Source organism: Hyperoodon ampullatus (assembly GCF_949752795.1).
Source record: "Hyperoodon ampullatus genome assembly, chromosome: 10".
NCBI lineage: Eukaryota > Metazoa > Chordata > Mammalia > Artiodactyla > Ziphiidae > Hyperoodon > Hyperoodon ampullatus.
Genome location: NC_136923.1, coordinates 72,900,299 through 72,920,029, shown reverse-complemented (window position 1 = coordinate 72,920,029; position 19,731 = coordinate 72,900,299). Strand labels below are relative to the sequence as shown.

At 54.5% G+C, this 19,731-nt stretch overlaps 1 protein-coding gene across 1 annotated transcript in view; it reads right to left on the bottom strand.

Moving 5' to 3' along the window:
* Positions 1 to 14,758, bottom strand: part of FOXP4 (forkhead box P4) — a gene marked incomplete at its 3' end in the record, with an annotated part of 49,379 nt that extends 34,621 nt beyond the window's left edge. Inside the window, exon 1 of the mRNA XM_079713728.1 lies at positions 14,686 to 14,758. The remainder of the gene's footprint in view (positions 1 to 14,685) is intronic.
* Between the last annotated feature and the right edge of the window lie 4,973 nt (positions 14,759 to 19,731).

The window sequence follows — 19,731 nt, the reverse complement described above, 5'->3', positions numbered from 1 at the left end:
GCGCTCCCGCCCCAGGCACCCATTTCCTCAGTAAAGAGCTGCTGACTACCTGCAGAAGTGGAGAGGCGCTCTGGGAATGAGACCATCTGATTTCAAGGGCCTGCTGTGTGACCTTGGGCAAGTCACTGGGCTCATACCAACAAGTAAGGAGAGGCAATTAGAAGGTCTTTCTAGGATTTGCTAATGAGGCCCACCCCAGCCTTCCCTGCACCCTCTCCTACGCTGCGCTGGGGGCAGAGGCCGAGTCATTTCCCGTGCTCTAGGATTTTTGTCTGGGGTGCTGGTCCTGTCCTTGGGTAGGTCCTGGTCTTCCGTCTCTCAGGGTTCCCTTGGGGAGCCAGGGCACCTCGGAGCCTTTGGCCAGTACCCCGACGCTCCCGACGCTCCCGCAGACAACGCCGTCCAAAGGAAGGAAGGAAGGAAGGAAGGGAGGGAGGGAGGAAAAAAGGAAGCAAGCAAGCAGGGTCAAAGCCACAGCCGCCTCTTCCGCTCCGGGGGAGCCTGCGGGCCGCCCGGGGTGGGGGGGGGCGTGTGTGGGGGGGTCCCACTTCCCGAGGCTCCTGGCCCTTCGAAGAACGCGGGCTCGCAATGAGGGCCGCCTCGGAACGCGCCCGGGTCCGCCTCTGTCCCCTCCCTGGCCGGAAGTGACGAGTTCCACCTACCTTGGGGCCAAAGGGAGGACCCAAGGGCTAGGGTGCTTTCGGGGGAGGGGAGAAGGACGGGGAGCCCCACACGCGTAGAAACTTTTTGTGCCTTTTCCGCGGGCCCATATGGTGTACGGAGTATTAATTACCGTAGCTTTTTAATTAACAATCGCTTAATCTGAGCCGTAACATTTGCCACGACACCCTACGCCTCGTTGCGAACCCGCGCCGCCCGCCCTGCCAACTCATCAATTAATTTTTATTGACGTTTTCTTCCCCAAACAGGCACAATACCAGGGTTTTCCAATTAACACCTCCGCGATCTCTAATTAGTGCAATTAACAGACTGATGGATGCCCGGAGTTTACCCGCGAGGGAGGGAGGGAGGGAGGGAGGGAAGGAGGGAAGGGGCGGAGCAGTCCCCAGCGCGCTCTCTCTCGGCGCGCGTCCCGCAGGGCGCACACGTGCATGCGCTCAGCCTGAGAGGGGGAGCACCCCCAGCACTTGGGGGAGCACGGCGGATGGGGGCGTGACCACAGGTAACCTGTACCCAGAGCAATAGTGGTGATTTGAGTTGAAATAGCATATACAGTTTCCAGCCCTTTCGGAAACCTAGAAACTAGTTGGAGAGACAGCTGAAAGCCTGAGACTAGAAGCTGGGAAACTGGCTTCTAGCCCCAGCTCTATCACCAATTTGCTGTGTGACTTGGGCCAAGTTAGTTCTCCCCTTTTCTTCTCTGTATGATGGGGGAAACTAGACTAGATGTAGCTACCTATTTATAATGCATACCCCTATCAACTTCCAAGAAAGACTGGGAAGCAGACTGCAATAAAAGACAGATTAAGCTACTTAAAATATAGTATCGTGGGGTAGTAGGAAGGGAGAATAAATAGGCCAAGATCTTAAGCCAGCGGATCTCACACTTGAGTGCATCAGAATCACCTTGGAGGGCTTGTTAAAATACAGATTCCTGGGCCCCAGGCCTGGAGCTTCTGATTTTAGGTCTGGAATGAGCCTGAGAATTCATTTCTAAAAAGTCCCCAGGTGGGCTTCCCTGGTGGCACAGTGGTTGAGAGTCCGCCTGTCGATGCAGGGGACATGGGTTCGTGCCCCGGTCCGGGAAGATCCCACATGCCGCGGAGCGGCTGGGCCCGTGAGCCATGGCCGCTGAGCCTGCGCGTCTGGAGCCTGTGCTCCGCAACGGGAGAGGCCACAACAGTGAGGGGTCCATGTACCGCAAAAAAAAAAAAAAGTTCCCAGGAGATGCTGATGCTGTCTGTCCAATACAACAGGGCTTCAACGATGAGCACTGGCTTTCAGTTATGAGCTTCCTGGTGGCCAAAACGAGATGATCTACCTCCGAGACCATTCACTCATTCAACATGGATTTAGTGCCCGATTAAGCCAAGCACTGAAGACCTATCTGCAGGAAACTGAAATTCGGTCCTGGCCCCCTACAGGCTTACAAAACACAAACAAGCCAGTACAGGTGTCCTGGCTGCTTTGAGGGCAACTGGTAATAATGGAAGTCCTATTCCCCCTCCTTTTCCTGGGTAAACCTGGCATTTGCCTTTTCGAAAGTTTAGCCACTAGTGGAGTTATGGTCATGAACAAAGTCATTCTCCTCTCTCCTCTGACGCTGGCCAGGAGAATATTTCACCGGCAATGACCCTTCATCCATTCATTGGTTCAACAAATATTTAAGCACTTACCCATGTGCCAGGCTGTGTGTGTGCAGACCTGAACAGAACAGGGCACAGGCCCTGCTCTCTTGGAGCTAATGTTCCCAGGAGGTGAGGCAGATGATAAATAAGGACACAAATAGATAAGCTCAAATAAAATAAATTCTATCAAATATGAGTGCAGGGAATAAACAGGGGGATTTACACGGGGGCAGGGGGCAGGGGGCAGGGAAGGCTTCTATCTATCTATCTATCTATCTATCTATTTTTTTGCAGTACACGGGCCTCTCACTGCCGTGGCCTCTCCCGTTGCGGAGCACAGGCTCCGGACGCGCAGGCTCAGCGGCCATGGCTCACGGGCTCAGCCGCTCTGCGGCATGTGGGATCTTCCCGGACCGGGACACGAACCCGCGTCCCCTGCATCAGCAGGCGGACTCTCAACTACTGTGCCACCAGGGAAGCCCAAGGCTTCCTTTTTAAATGGCGCCTATACTTAGAAAAGAATGAGCAGGTATGGGTCAGGTAAGGTGTACACTGAATGCAGGGGAACAGCATATGCAAAGGCCCTTATTTTACAAGAGAAGTCACTGGTTTCAGACTTTCTTCGGAGCAAAAAGTCTTTGAAATGGACACATTTCTAGATTATATAAAAAGACACATAAGTGGGTACCACATAGAACAGAGCATGAGGATGCCGTCTATTTCCTTCTTTCTCTTTCTTTTCCTTTCTTTCTAGCTGTCCTGCTATCAGCTCTTACTTGTGTCAAGGGACGTAAAGCAGAGGGCTTTTCAGAGCAATGAGCACTGGCATTTCAAGTAACTTGGGATACTTCCCAATCTGTCATCCCAAGACCCAAGGATCTCCTTCCCCATTCAGCTCAGGCCCCAAAGGCCCACTGGCTTCAGGCCACCAGGTGAGGGAGGGCTCAGGGAGGAGCCACTTTGGGCCTCAGCCTTTCTTATCGGCCCCTCATTTAGCATCCTACCTGCTGACCCTGCTCTGATCTCTTATTACCTCTGTAATTAGAACATGAGCAGTGAGGTCACCATTCTGAACCTTGGTTTCCTTGTTTACCATACGAAGCTAATACCAATAACCCTTCCCTTCAGGGTTGCTGTGGTATCAAATAAAATACACTGCCAGAGAAGGTGTTCAGAGAAGGGTAGTTACTACAGTTATGAGGACCCAGCAAGTCCAGATCCCATCCCCTCATCCTAGCCTTATGGTTTGGCACTTGAGGAAAGTGAGACAGAATCCAAGGGTTAGAATGTCTCTAGCTCCAAAACGGGTCCCCACACCAGAGCAGGGTGATGCGAGTCACATGACTACTTGGTTCTCTGATCAGCCCGCCAGTGTCTCTCCTCAAGCAGATGGGGCTGTCAGAGTTCCAGAAAAAGCTCAAACCCTCTCCAGGCCCAGCCCTCCCTGTACTTGGGGACTCTCCCTCGTGTGGGTCAGAGGCTGGCACCCTTGGTTTTCTCCCTAAGACTCCCACTTTAGCCTGAGAGTCTCCCTAAATGATACACTAGGAGCTATCTGGTCCACCTGTAGGGACCATTCAAGGCCTCTTCTTAGCACAAAACTTCCAAGCCCAAGGAGCTAGTGCACGTGGCAGGGTGAGGACACACCTCTCAAAGGCTGCAGCAACCTCTGATTTGGAAGGGGAGCCACCATCCTGGGCTGTCTGTTCCAGGTTCTCCCCCAAGTTTTTTTGTTTGTTTGTTTGTTTTAATTATTTATTTTTGGCTGCGTTGGGTCTTCATTGCAGTGTGCGGGCTTCTCATGGCAGTGGCTTCTCTTGCTGCGGAGCAAGGGCTCTAGGTGCGTGGGCTTCAGTAGTTGTGGCTTGTGGGCTCTAGAACACAGGTTCAGTAGTTGTGGCACACAGGCTTCGTTGCTCTGCAGCATGTGGGATCTTCCTGGACCAGGGATCGAATCTGTGTCCCCTGCATTGGCAGGCGGATTCTTAGCCACTGTGCCACCAGGGAAGTCCTCTCCCCCAGATTTAAATAACTTTATTTTCTAATCATAAAAGTAAGACATCCTGGTAGAAAAGTATGAAGAAAAAGTAAGTAGACTTATAAATACCTATAAGTCTACCAGCCAGAGACCCTTTGGGGATCCACCCCTTCCAGTCTCATCCATCTTCGCTCTCTTTGGGCATATAAACATTTAAAACGTGAGCTTGGGTTCATAATCTGTACATGGTTTGAATTTTTCTGTTTTCCCACTCACCACTTATGGTCATAACCATTTCCACATGACATCAAATATTTTAATTAACAGTTTTTAGTGGTCACAGAGTTGTCTGAATGGGCTGTGTGTTCCAGAATTTATTTAGCAAATCCCCTAAAGCTGGACATCCAGACTGCTGCCTATTTTTTCACTATGACACTGTAATAAACACCCTCATGCGAACAGAATATTCTCCATTTCTATTTGCTTAGGATACATGTTTAGGTGGAATTGCATATTTTTAAGGCTCTTGATACATTTATTCCTTAATTGATGTCCATAAAATGTGTGCTGACTTTGCCCTACCTTCAGCAATGCACCCCTGTCCCAGAGGACTCCATTCTCCTCAGCTCATTCTCCAGAGGATTCTCAGGTTCTGCTTATGGTATTGAGAGCCCAACACTACCGACCCCGTCAAATCTGGGCACATAGTTGGGTGATGGGCCTCTGCCTGCAACTGACACTGGGCACAGTGGGTACTGGCATTTGGACATACAGAGGGTGATAAAACACAGCCCTTGTTTTTGGGGGGTGGGTTATAGTTTGGTGGAGAAAGACATACAAACACAAGCATTTAAAAATACCCATACTGGGACTTCCCTGGTGGTTCAGTGGTTAAGACTCCGAGCTTCCACTGCAGGGGGGGTGGGCTCAATCCCCTGACAGGGAGCTAAGATCCCACATGCCATGCAGTGTGGCCAAAAATTTAAAAAAACAAAAAACATACCTAGGTTCCACTCCAAATCAATTTAATTGGATTATCTGGGATCGGCATGGATAATTTAAAAAGCTCTTCCAAGTATTCTAAACTTCAAGTACAGCCAGGGTTGAGAACCTCTGCCCTACACAACACACACAACTTTACAAATGTTAAGTAGATACTGGGGGGGGGGGGTGGCGTGGTTGCTGGCTATGGGTGCCTAGAGGGAGTGGGGGCGCTCTGGGAAGGCTTCCTGTAGGAGGTGACTTCTGAGCTGAGTCTTATGGAAGTGAAGCCTGGGCACACAAGTTGTGAATATATTTTAATAACAACCATTCCCCTCAGGGTCCTTGAAAGTTCTTTCCCATACCCTGTCACACACAACCTGCACTCACTCTGACAGATGAAGGAACCATACTTCAAAGATGCTCAGTGATGTGTCAAGGTCACTTGGCTTCTAGGAGGTTGAGCTAAACTGAAACCCTAGAGCTCTTCTGACTCCCAAACCAGTGCTCTTCCCCAGAATTCCACCTCAGACGTGGCAAGGCCCAGAGGGCGGTCACTCTGGAATTTCCCTGGAATCTGAACCTTTCCCCACCACCATCACCACACCCCAGCGCACTTTCACTGGCTCTGGCCCCAAAATGCTCCCAGCAGGCCCTAGCAAGGTGGCCTCCCTCAACACGCCTTCCAAGTACCATGACCAAAAGGAAGAATTAACTAAAAGAAAAAAAAAAAAAAGAAAAAAGAGAACCAAAGATCCCACTCCATCTCATTAAGAAAGTAAACATAAGAGCCATCTAAGTGTCTAATTAAGCTTCTAATTAGTCCCTGCTTGTTACTAATGCAAATTAGATTACTCCGCTTAACTACAGCATGTCCACAACACCCTTGTTAATTGCGGCCTTTTGAAATTAAATTACTCCCTAATTAGCATATCAAAGCCATTGATTCGGAGCTGGGAAAGATGAGGGCAAAAGGAGCCGAATGCCAAGTTTGGTTAATCAGAGACGGCTAATTAAATAGTGCCGTCTTTCGTGGGGGGCCTGCTGGTTAAGAGGTGGGGTACTCATCCAGGGCCCAAGTGGCCATCTGGAGCCTGGTTCTGGTAGTGCCCTTGGCACCAGGGGGCTCCAGCTGGCCTGGGACAGCCCAGTAGTCTGGCCTTCTCTGGGGCCCTGGCTGCTCTGCCCAGCCCGCCTCTGACATGCCCTGGCCCCTCCCTTTGTCTCTCCTGATGATATCTAGGGGTGGCATTCACAGGGATCTTGGGTACCAACTCAGGGGCATCCAAAAAACACACCCATATTCGAATGTGCAAGATTCAGCATCCTTCCACATCTCTCTCCCTGTTCCAAGATGAATTCTGGAAAGGTGACTGCTCCCAGTGCTTCTCTAATCCCCACCTGTGGTTCCATTCTCGGAAGAGTCTCCTGATCCCCAACAAAAAGTACATAAATTTCAGGGGGGGCAGGTAAGAGGGTGATGACTTTCATAAAGGGGCTCACCTGGGCAGGCGTGGGCTGATTTCAGCTTGGAACAGACCCCTCAAGACACAAGATCCTGTAATTCCCTCCGTGGTAGAAGGAAGGGGAAAAAAAATCACCCACCACCATCAGTTCTTATGCAGCTGTGCAAGAATTAGATTTGGGTCAGGGTGTCGTTAAAGGTCTTCTCTGAGCTCTTGTACAGACCCTGCAAAGCCTCTCAGACACCTGCCCCTCCCAGCTCTTCCTAGAATACTGAGGATGGGCAAAATCTCCATGAAAAAGTTGCTAACTGAAATGCCCTCAGGGGCTAGGCCGGTCCCCAAGGGGGCCAAGTGGGAAGTGGAGGGTACTCAATCCCAGTCTATCTTTACCCCACAGAAATGCAGGCTCTGTGTTTGATAGGGTTTGGGTTTTTCAAAAGCAGCCAAGTGGGGATATTTATGTGAAATTTACCACCGTAATAAACTTTGTGTGAGCCAACAAAACACATAAGGGGTGAAGTTGGTCCATTTGTGACCTCAGCCCTTATGGCCAGCATTCTAGACAGGCAGGTTCCAGTCAGCTGTGTGACCCTGGACAAGTTACATCACCTCTCTGGGCCTGGGGACCTCACCTGTCAAACAAGAACAAGGAGGTATGTGAAATGGCAAAGCACAGCTCCTCAGTCAGGGTCTGGTGACTACCTAGTTCTACTCTGTACCTGCCATAATCCCTTCCCAGACTTCGGATGTCTTCTAGAACCTTCTTCCATGCAGAAGGCAGAGTCTGGGCTTCCAGGTGTCCTTGGAAATGCTGAGGGCTTGTTCCTACAAATGCCTGACTTGGCAGCTGGGCAGCTAGGAGGTACACACCTATGCTCTCTGCCCTACATTTAACGGATTAGCCCTGGTGGGTGCAACAGATCTTAAATGCCTCTTCTAAAAACGACAGAACTTTCACAAGAACAAAATCTTGATGACTGACAGGTCCCTAGCCTGGTCCTTCAGTGTCCCCCTCCCCCAACTTGGGTATGTATATGTGTGTGTCTGTGTATGTGACTCTGTCCACAGCTCTCCTTCCCCCAGTTCTCCTCTCCAAGTTTCTCACCAGCAGCCCCCGCAGCACAGAGTCAGGGTCATGGCCAAATTCCCAAAGGGTTTGGTTTTGCTGATTTACGGAAGGATCAACCAGGGCCCAGGGGAGAGGAAGCCCCCGCCCCCACCCCGCAGTGCCCAGCTCAAAAGGGTGAATCTCAGGCAGTGCCCAGTCCATGGGTATTCATCCAAACTAATTGGTCTAAAGGGCCCATAGCAGTGGTTTTATTTTAGAAAACAAGCGAAATTTAAAGCAAAGCAGAAAAAGATAAATGGGGAAGGGGTGAGGCTGTCCTGGTGTGAGGGGGAGGGCGGAACGGTGGCACAAGCGGGCCAAGCTGCAGCCCGCCTCGCTGAGCTCTCTCTCCCAACGAGATTCAATTAATTGATAACAAGAGGCATCAAATTAATTTCTGGAGGATGTGAGATTCTGATGAAGGGAAATCTCGTAGATGGGGATCGGGTGGGAGGCGGCGGGCAGCGCCCCCTCTAATCAGGCTCCGCTGCCTAATTGGGGAGGAGGAGACTTGCCTGGACCGCAGGGTCGTCTGCCCCACGCTCCACAGTGCCCCTTTCGGGCAGGACACGAGGAGGCAGTGAGCTCCGGATGCGTGGAACAAAGGGGGCCGGTCTCCTCTCACCCAACGCCCAACTCCCTCCTCCCCGCCACCAGCCCACAGCTGCGGGGAAGGGCGGGGGCAGGGAGAGGCGAGTGTGGGTGCTCCCTCACCAACTGCACAGTTATGAAAACCAGGGCCCAGAGAGAAGACTGTCATGCCTAAGGTCACAGAGGGAATGAGGACGCTGGTAGCAGTGCGCTTACTGGTGCCCCTCAAGGGTGAGTCCCAGACCCGCGTGACCCAGACGGGTGAAGTCATCCCCAAGCTCAAGGAGGTCGGCACACAGCGTGGGAGACCCTCCCTGTAGCTAAAAGATAGAGGCCACCCGCCCCCTCTTCCAGAGTTCCCTGGACCCCCAGACCCCAGCATCTTAGGGCCGAAGACACCGGGCGCGTGAGCTTCCCGCCCCTCGCAAAGATGTGCTCAGGGTAACACTGGTCCGGCTAGCAACCCAGAGGGAGTGCCCCCAGCTGGTGGGCGAGGACCGGGGGCCCTGGCTCTCCTGAGAACCCTGGAGGCTTCCTAAAGGAAGGATTCTCCCAAGTGGACCAACTGTGCACCCTCAATATCCGACCTTCACAAGTGCCTCTGTGCCTCCGGCTCCAACCCAGAGATGTGGAAGCCTCCAGAAGCACTGCGCCCAAGCACTTACAGCAGCCGCCGCTCCCTCGGTCTCCTGCAAATCCTGAGTTCCCATCTCTCCCCCAAATTCTCCTCAGCTGCGCCCGCCCTTTTCTTTCAGGGTGTGATACACATCTGCCCAAAGAACCCCGTGAAGGAGTGAAAAGAGAAAGTACATGCTACCCTCTTTTGGACCAACTTCTTTCGGTCTGGGTCTCCTGGAAGCCTGAGCTCCAGAGCTGGGGAAAGGAATCCCAGGGAGCCCGCCCTCCAGCACGCCCGGTTGAAGAAACAAGAACAGAAGCCCCTTCACCAGCCCACGGGCCAGTTTCCCTTCACACAGCTCAGCCCTCCTGAAGGCTCTCAGGGCCAGCACCTGCATCCTGTGCCCGCTGCGGAGTGTGAGGACCGGAGCCTGCCTCCAATCACCAGAACTTGCGGGAAAGATCCTCACTGGGGCACTTGCTCCATTTCTGATTTTCCAAGTTGTAAGCGAGCCACCTCTTATTAAACCTCTTCACCTAGACTCCTGTGGGCCACTGCACACAGTGATGGCTCCACAATATCTGTGGAATGGAGAGGAGGAGTCCCGGTCTCCATGCCCGGACCCACCCTGCCCTCCTGTCGCCGCCATTTGTCCCTCCCTCGTTGCCGGTGGGAATTCTGGGTAATTGCCACCCGCTGACCCTGCCTACCTTGAACAAATGCAGAGGGTCACTAGTCTACACACCTCACTTTGTTACTGTCTGAGGAAAAACCATCTCACCTCCCCTCCCTCCCATTTGCACCATAGCCCAGGTCAGGTGCCATCAGAAACTCCAAGTAGGGGAGAGGACTTTCCCCATGCCCTGCACCACCAACGACTCCACGCACCCTCAGGTCCCAGCTTGGGAGGCTTCAGCTGGGCAGAGGATGGGGCCTGGGGAGGTGGGCAGAGCTGCTGGGATTTTGGGGAACAGGCTGCATGGCTATGACCAGGGCTGGGGAGAAGAAAGGCACCGGGCTGCACTGGAGCAAGGGACAGCCAGGTAAAGATCCCGGGAGGAGTCATCCTGGGACAAGGAACAAAGGAAGGAAGGGCATGAGCCTGGCCCAGGCTTGAATGGCTCACTCCTTTGAGGGACCAGATGCTTTGACTCTATGGCTCAGCGCCCTGTGGCCCTGTCCAAATGGGCACCTTTTGTGCTAGGAGCTCTTGATTTCCAGCTCAGGCAGGCATGCCCCGAGTCCAGGCTCTGCCCAGGGCCCACGAAACGCCATCTCACAAGACCACTGCATCTGCAAGCCTCAGCGTTTGGAGTAGAGGGTTCCTGCTGTAATCCCAGCAGGGCAGAACTGGCCGTGGGTGAAGGTGTGCATTTCCATGGAGAATCCAGGAAGGCAATGTTGAAAGAGGCAGAAACTTCGCACTCAAGGGAAGTTTCTTTCTGCTTCTTTAAGCTGGTCCATCCAGGAGTAGGTCCCAGATTGATCTGAGACTGCCTGCCAAGCTTGTCTTCCATAACGCTGCATAAGCCAGGGTTCCAAACCATACAAAGTCTCCCTTTTTGGAGAAAGGTGGTGCCAGCCATTTTTCCTCCTCTGTGTTCTAGGGAATTATCCCTCCCATTTTTGTTTCCATGAGCACCTTAGGATGCTGGGGGAGGGGGGATGACTGGACCTTCCAGGGTCACGTGCACGTGGGAAATGTCAAGTTCTGAGCCCAGACCTTCCCTTAAAGGGAAGACAGGAGGAGGAAACCCAGCCTTCTCGTTGGAGGACTGAGGGGGGACGCAGGCCTGAGCTTTTGAAGGAGGGATGGGGAGTGGCAGGCCCTCCCATCCCCTCCTTTCTCCCTTCCCCACAGCAGAGGCTCAAGCCCCACCGGTTACACTGGGAGTCCTAGGAGCCCCACATGTTAGTCCCAGCCCTACCACTAACTAACTGTGTGACCTCAGACAAGTTGCTTCTTCTCTCTGGGCTTCATTTTCCAATCCCCTAAAATGGAGATTAATTTCCAGTATTCAGTCCAGCATGTGGCCTGGCAGTGCTGGGAATCTAATAATAAAAGCTACCCCTTGGTCAGCACTACCCTGCGCCACTCCCTATGCTAGGTTCTTTACATCTGCTCTTCCACCCTACTCCCAAACAGGCTCTAAACGGCTATCATTGACCTACTTTACCCGTAAGAAAACTGAGGTTCCAAGAGCTTAACTAAGTTCTCCAGAGACCCATCACCATTGGCAAGTTCCAAAGGCTTTTCCCCTGTGACCCTGTGACCCATGTTCTGCCCTGGGGAGGCCTGAGTTCCTTGCCCTGGGTTCCAGAGTTCTGGAACCAAGTCATAGGAAGTCATTTCAGCCATCGGAGCCTCAGAATCCTGTCAAAAACAGTGCCTGCCCTGCCTTGGTCTGGGAAGCTGGGAGATTTTGAAAGGAAACTGTGCAGAGCTCTTTGGATGGAAGAAATTATTACTTTGCACAGTTTGGGTTACTAGAAAAGTAAAGACATTGTGCCTGCTGGGGATGGGCATGGAGGGGTTTGCATTTCAGCTGGAGAGACAGGAAAGCCACCAAGGCAGTGGGGCAGCAAAGGATTAGGATGGAGGGAAGGAGGGTGCAGCTACTCCAGGTGTGGAAGATCAGGGAAGCCTTCTTGGGGAGATGGCCCTTCCCGCCTTGCACCTCATACCCTTCCTCTGAAACAGACACCCTGCTCCCATCCTCCTCTCTCTAGTGTGATATCTTATCTGCCTCTCCTACCCTGACAATGTGCAGACCCCAGCCTTCACTGCTTGGGCACACCAGTGCCCAGCCTGGGACCTGCCCAGACAGAGTAGGGGCTCAGCAAACCTTTGGGGAATTAATGGATTAAAGGATCCCCCCTCCTTTCCTGCCCCTAAGGAAGAGGTGTGTTTGGAGTAGGGGCCCAGCAGGATATGCACATTCCTGGCAAGAAGGGATCTACCTGCCAGCAGCCAGAAAGGAAGTTCCTGGCTAAAGGCACAGGAAAGGAGGTGGGGTAGGGATGTCTAGGTGTGAGAAGTGTACCTACACAGAAGGGGACAGGGACAGGTCCTTTTTCAAGTTAGGCCCAACCTGCCCTCCCCCCACCCCCCAGCACTGGTGTCAGGCCTTTCTCCCCGCAGGGCTCACGGGTTCACCAACTCCATAACTCCTGCAAAACCTGCCCAGGACCGGGAGAAGGACAGAAAACCCCACCCAGGGGCCCAGCACTTAGTGCCGGAAGAGAAGGTTCCCATGGTCCCCCCCAGTTTAGTGCCAAGGCTGGGATGGGGCTAAGGTAGTGGTGGGGGGAGGATCCAGGAGAGATTCACATCTTACAGGGGTCCTGAGTTGGCGGGGAGCACTCTCTACAGCCACCTCCTCCCCATGCCACGTTGCCCCACTGATGAGAGGGGGAGTGACGCCAAATGGGGAGCCCCACGACACATAGCCCTGCTTTTGAGAGGCTCAGATCTAAGGGTGCCAGAGCGAGCAAGCTGTCCAGGTGCCCACAGCACAGTCTCGGGGCCCTCCCTCCCTCCTGCCAGGTGACAAAGAGCCCCAGAACCCAGGCAAGACAAAGTTAAAACAAAAATAAAAACAAAATAAGCATGCAGATTTCCCATCTCCTGAAGCGGTTTTCTGCCAGGTTGGGCAGGGGTTGTCTGGGGCAGGGGCTGTCTGAGGTGGGTGGCTCTCCTTAGGGCAGCTGGGGCCTGGCCAGCTTGTTGGGCCTTCGGCCCCTGCACCCACCCGCTAGCTCACCAGGAGGATCATCGGCTTGAAATGCCCAGCGCCAGCAGCGCTCAGTCCCAGAAGTGAGCTTCTGGGTTCAAATTCCTGGTGTCGAGGTCTCCATTACCCACTGTGCTCCACAATGGGACTGGTCAGACCCTCCCGTGGCTACAGGCGGTACAGATGATCCCACAGCTCCTTCCTTCTGGGCGGGAGAAGGGGGCACCCAGGTGGGCCTCCAGCTCCGACCCTAGCTGCCTCTCAAACTGCGCTCCCAAGGCCCTCAATCCCAGACCCAACACGGTTCGCCCTAGGACAATCCAGGCGTGTGCTTTAACACGGGATGAGGATGCTGAAGTTCAAGTGAAAACCCGCATTGGCCAAAATGCTCCTGGGCTTTCTCAGCAACCACGGGGATGACAGCTTCAGACTTGGGTTTTCTCCTCCGGGCACCCCACCTCCAACCCCTGCTCCAGGCTCCGAAGTCAATCAGCAGGGAGACCCGGCGCTGGGGTGCGAGACACGCGGTGATCTCCAGACGCCTTAAACCCCAGGCACGGAGTGAGCGAGGAAATCAGTCAGGCGGGGGATGGCAAGAGAGGCCGGCGGTGCAAAGGGACGAGCCGGGTGTTCTAAGGGCTCAGGGTCTCCGCGTTCCCGTATCCTCTTCCCCTAACCTAGACAGTCCGGGTGAGACGCCGATGTGTTCACGAGGTCGCCCCAGTTGGAAAGAAAGAATCCGCAGCCGTCAGGGCCTCTGACTCAGAATCCGCCTCCCGCGAAATCGCATGGTCCTTTGCCGGGGACGCCGGGACCCCAGGTCGCTCAGGGCGCCCCGCATTCTAGCGCCTCGAGCTGTAGCTGGGCTCAGCTCAAGTTAGTTTGGCGTTGATGGGGAGCGCAAGACTCGAGCACTGCCGAGGTGACCGCCTCTCAGAGAGGTGTCTGCCAGGGGGCTGTCCAGGGGAGAGGCCACAGTCCTGGATCTGAGGGGGGGTCTTGCTTAGTTATCCCGGGGCACTCTTCCCTGGCGGCCTCCGAACCCTGCTGCCGCCCTCTCTCCCCACTACATGGTGAGGCGGGGCTCTCCCCAAATGCGGTGAATGAAGATATCGGGCGGGTCAACCCCCCCACCCGCCAGCACCGGCGCACAAAATCACAAGGGGCCGTTTCCAGACGCTCTCAAGTCCCCAAGAAGTTTTCCGCTCTATCTCCCAGCCGACCCAGGTATGGCGGAAAAGCGTTGACTGGCCCCGGAACCTCCGAGGTGCGACCCCAGCAAACCAAGTCCCCTCCTCACCTAAGGCGACGCGTTGGATAGGACCCCGGTGCCCCCCCCCCATCTATCTGCCTCCGGCGCGTCCTGGGGAGTCCTGGACAGACTGGGGTTGGGGGAGCCCACTTCACCACTTGCCTCCCCGGCTCAGGAAAGTCCGGGCTGGGAAGTACTCTTTGTCTGACTCGGGGCGGGGGGGTGGTCGCGCCCCCAGACACCCCATTCCCCGCGGCCAGGCCGGGAGGAGGCCGGTCCTAGATTCTTGGGGGGAGGGCGGGCCTTAGTAGCCTTTCCAGCCCCCCCCAACCCCTGCCGACCTCCTCTGCCCGCCCCCCCGGCGCCGCGCCGTAGCCCCCACCTGTTCCCCAGGCAGCTCCGGGCCGCGGGGGCCTGAGCCGGGGCGGCGTGGGTGTCGCGGCTGCGCTGGGTCAGGGCGCCGCAGCCGGCCCCGGCTGGAACAAAGTGCGCCGGCCTGGGCCCGGCTCCTCCCGGCGCGTCTCCCGCGGGCAGTTTGCAAACACAAAGTGAGCCAGTGAGCGGGCGAGAGAGTGCGCGAGCGAGGGAGTTGATCTGGTCGCCGGCCCAGCCCCCACCCGCGTCCCCGAGCTCGGCCAGCCACCTACCTGTCCGGCCCGGCCGCTCCGTGCGGGCTCCGGCCCGTCAGCCCGCGCGGGGCATGGGGCTCGCTCCGGTCGCCGCCCGGGCCCGCCGCCGCCCGCTGGGACTGCCCCTCCGCGCCGCTCGGCGCCGCGCAGCTCCCGGGCGTCCTCCCTCCGCGCCGCGCCGGCCGGCCGCCGCGCGCCCTACCCTCGCCGGGGCATCGCACTTTGGGGGCAGCTCGGCTTGCTCCGGCTGTGCTCCTCCTTCCCGATCCTCCCGCGACGCTTGTTCGCTCGCTCGGGCGCCGGGGCTCCGGGACCCCGGCGTCCCCGCCCCCGGCCCAGCCCTGGTTCCGGCCCGGGCTCCTCCCCGCTGCGCCGCCGCCGCCTGCGCCGCGCCCTCCTCGCGGGCTGGGGGCTACGTCCCGGCCGCCGGCCGCACAGTCCGGTCCGCAGGGGCGGCCGGCTCCGGACTCCGAGGGGCTGCGACTGAGCCCGGGCAGCGAGTGGCTGCGAGCGGGCGGCGCGCGGGCGGGGCGGGAGGGGGCGGGGAGGAGGGGGAAGGAGGGAGCGCGCGGAGAGCGAAGGAGGAGGGAGCGAGCGAGCAGCGGAGGGAGGGAGACCAACTTCTAGCGCTACCATAATTCACCTAAAGCAGGTGCAGCAACTTTCACCCTGCCCGACAGCCAAGTCGTGAGCGAGAGGAGACCACGTGGACCAAACTTTAGGGGAAGGAAAAGTGGGGATCTGGGGAGAAGACGTAGGGCTGCGATCCTGTAAAAAGGGGGGGTAGGCGGAGAGACCCCAGGGATTCACCCTGGCCTTGCGAATCCCTTGGCGCGCTTTGCAAACTCCAGCTTTTCCCTGGAGTCTGGAGGTACGGCCAAGCCCTGCTCACACACGGTTCATTGGTTCCCGGCGGGCTGCGCCCTATGCAGGGAGTGGCCGGGGGGGCCCAGAGCCCGGAGCCGGTGTCCTTCCTCCTCTCCCTTCTGCGCCCCACTGCGTGGGGCCGGGGGTGGGCTTTTGAACCGGGGGTGGGGGAGGTGGGAAGGCTCCTTCTGGGCTTTGTGAACGGTCACCCCGGGCGCGCGCCGCCTCCCTCTCCGGAAGGGGAATTTCCCATAAAGTGCTCTGCGAACCGGTGAAGAAAGGGCCCAAAGCCGGACCCACGCGGGCAGAGCGGAGTGCAAAGTAGAAGCAATTATCCGGACAAATTAGATTGTAAACAAAACTCAACGTCTTTTGCCTGAGGGCGGGGTAGGGTGCGGGGAGGAATCGGAGGGATTGTGGCGGTAGCCAAGGTGTGTATTTGGGTTGGGAGGGGGAAGTCTGGATGAGGAAAGGCCCCAGATCCAAGGGGGAGGGCTGTGCTGGTAGCAGGCACCCCATTCAGAGACCCGTGGAAACCTGAATAAATCCTACCCCCGCCTTCCAGCCCCAGAACATCTCCGGTCTGGCTCAGTGTGTTGCAGTGGGGAGGGGTGAGGGACACCTCAGGGGTTGTCAAGGAGTGCCCATGACCAAGGGATGACCCTGCTGTGGAGGGAGGGCAGGAAGACCGTGGCTCTAGAAGGCTCTCCTGCCCCAAATCACCCGAGGCAGGTGGAGACGGGCAGGCGCAGGATGCTCCCGTGGAATGTGAGCTGGGGGTGCTTCAGGGATTGGAGCTTAGGGTATGCCAGGGCTGTGCCCTGGGGAGAGAGGATTTCTTGGAGGAGAAGCCTTTCCAATGGGGCTTGGAAGAAAAAGAGAGGAGACTCCCCCTTGGGTTCTCCATCCCTTATTCCATCCCTTTTCTGTGGGTGCAAATAGCCAGAAGGAGCTGTAATGTCAATGCTCTCTGTCCAGGCCTAGACCCTATGTATTGCCCTACACAGGGCAGGTGTGACAGGCATATTCAGCTTCTGCTGGTGTATTTCAAATAGCTAGGTGTGAAATTGTTCGGAGGAGGACCCTAAGCACCATTTATGTGGATACCTCAGGGTCCTTTCCAGTGTAGTAAGAGCAGAAGCAATAAGAATAAAATAACCACAGCTAACCTTTGAGTCATACCACATGCCAGGCATAGGACTCATTTCATCTTCACAATAACCCTATAAGTAGATAGTACTATTAACTCCATTTTACAAAAAGGTTAAGTCACTGTCCAGGCTCACCCGGCTGGTAAGTGATGAAGCAGGATTTCAACCAGAGCTACTTCTGTGGGGCCTTTAAAGCAGCACTGCCTGCTTGTGGGTTACCTGAGGAGTATAGTTTGGGAGAAAGGAAGCCTTTGATGGTGTGACTCTATTTATTTTCTATGGAGAGTCAGCGCTGGTGGGAGTCAGGGTGTGTGGACAGACCTGGGCGTGGCCTGGAGTTGGCAGGTTCTTGTGTAAGCCCAGCTGGATTATGACCACGCCATGCCCCTCAGGTCTCCTTACCATCGGTCCCACAGAGGCTTCAGGTCAGGTGAGAACTAGGGACTTTCAATACAAAAGAAGGGATGAGGTGACCTCCAGTGGGCTTCTCTGGCTGTCTGTCATGCCCACTGCATCCTTTCCCATCACCTTCCTGCAGCAGCCCTCCATACCTCACACGTGGATTCACGTGCCCAAAGGGATTTCCCTAGGAAATGCTTTGGCTTTCATTTCAGTTTACCCTCATCTCCAGGCCAGTTCAGTTCCCAGCACCCTGTGAGTCACAGTGGGGGGCCCAAGGGAGGCAAAAGATCCTGTCTGGGCCTCACCTAAAGGGCATTTTAATGAGGAAACAAAGCCTCAACGGGAGAAGTCTCACAAACAGAATGTTGAGCATAAAACCAAAGAAAGATACAGAACACACCCCCCAAAATTAAAGCAGCCCTTCCTTCTGATGCAGGCCCTCTAGGAGAAGGTTCAAAAAAGTGGCCTTTGGCTCCTGAACCAGAGTGCCTGGGAACAGGATGGTCCTCTTTCTGCCCTTGTTCCTTCAAAAGGTCTAGGCTGTGGTGTGGCAAGAACCAGGGCCCATGGCGTGTCCTACTACGGAGGCCATGGTTAAGAGCACAGAGACTGGAGTGAGACAGCCTAGGGTTGAACTTCAGTGTCTGTCACTTACCAACTGTGTGATCCGGGCAAGTTACAGGATGGAGCCAGTTTCCTCATCCACAACATTGGGAGAATGCCTCCTGGGGGGTTGGGAGGGTAGCATGAAAAAGCCTGGGCAAAGCATCTAGCTCTGTGACCTGTTCATCAGATACTTTCCATAAACACTCATTTTCCGTTTTGTGAGCTCCAGTTTCCTCACCTAAAAATGAGAATACTGACTTCACAAAACTGCAAGTCATACATACATCTGCAGTTGATACTTAGTAAGTGCCTGCTGTGTGTCAGGCACTTGATTCACGTGCTATTTGGCTGCATCACCCCTGGCATAGTTGCTTTTCTCATTTTACAGTGAGGTACTCAAGCTCAGAGAGGTAAGGCAACTTGCCCCAGGTCACACAGCTAGAAGATGGTGCAGCAAGGGCTAACTCACAGGTCTTCCTGCTCTGAAGAGCTGCCCTTTCCCAGGGTCAGCTGCCTCCCTGTTGTGGGGATGCAGTGGGTTAGTGGGTGAGCTTGTTCTTAGTATCAGGCCTGGCACTGGGTGTGTGTGTATGTCCAGAAACATTAGTCAGTCCTTTTATTCCCACGTCCCAACACATCTAGACCCAGGTATTTTATGTTTCCAGTCATCCGATTGCTTGAATTTTACTTCTTTTCCCTCTTCAAAACCTTTTTTTAAGGGAATTCCCTGGTGGTCCAGTGGTTAAGACTCAGTGCTTTCACTGCCATGGGCTCGGGTTCCATCCCTGGTCGAGAAACTAAGATTCCACAAGCCACGTGGCATGGCCAAAAAAAAAAAAAAAAGTCAAAAAAACCAAACCATTTTTTAGTTAATTAAGGAATAAAACTTTACCAGCATGATGTAGTGGCTCAACACCTAAGTATATACCAACAGAAATGCATAATGTGTTCACCAAAAGACAGACACTAGAATGGTCTTAGCGGCCATTCTACAAATAGCCATCAACAGTGGAATGGGTGAATAAATGCTGGTATTCTCATGCATGGGCTAGTACTTGGTAATGAGAATGAACAGGCCATTGCCACACACAGCAACGGGGAGAAGTCTCACAAACAGAATGTGGAGCATAAAAGCCGGTCTTGAGAGAGAAATTCCACCTATCTGAAATTCAAACATCGGTCAAATAAAATCGAGGTGTTAGAACTCAGGAGAGTGGCTACTCTAGGCAGGGGAATAAGTAGGGGTTCCTGGGGGACTGGGAATGTTCTGTATTTTTTGAATTTGGGATTTGGTTACATGGGTGTGTTCACTTTGTGACAATTGAGCTGGCGTAGACTTATGATCTGTGCACCTTTCTTTAGCTTTAAAAAATAAAGCCTACAAATTGTTGCTGATAAAGTTGAGAACCTTCCATATCCTTCCCTCCCTTTCTCCATCCTTCCCTTGCCAGAAGTAGCCAGTTTCCAGAAGCTGGGAGGTAGCCTTCTCAAGTAAGTGTTATGCTCTTAAACATTTAGTGTGGCTTGGGTGTCTCGAAATTTTAAATAAAAACTATCCTCCTGCTCCTTGCTTTTACTATTTATTGGTGGTATTATTTACTAAATTTCATGTTGCTGAGATTAATCAGGTTTGCTATGTGCATCTCTAGGTCATTAATTGAAAAGGCTTGTGTTCTATCACGTCAGTGCACTGCCATTTCTTTACCCAGCCTCCCAGTGATGGACGGTTGGGTTGTTTCCAACGTTTGGCTATTGTGGTCACACTGCAGTGGGCTTCCTTCTGAGCAGCGTCTCTCCACCCACCCACCCAGGGCCTTCTGCTTCTCTCTCCTCCTTTGCCTCCTGCTCAGTCAAGCTGACCCCCTTTCCTTTTGTGGTTCCTCCACTCTGGCATCTTCTCCCCTCCCCACCCTGCTTCCCAATCTTTCTGACTCAGAAAGACCCAGGATCTGTGCTGGGTGGAGGCGGGGGAGGGATGGAAGGGGGTAGCCTCTTTCTTTGCCACAAAGGCCCCTGTTCTCCAAGATAAATGACGATT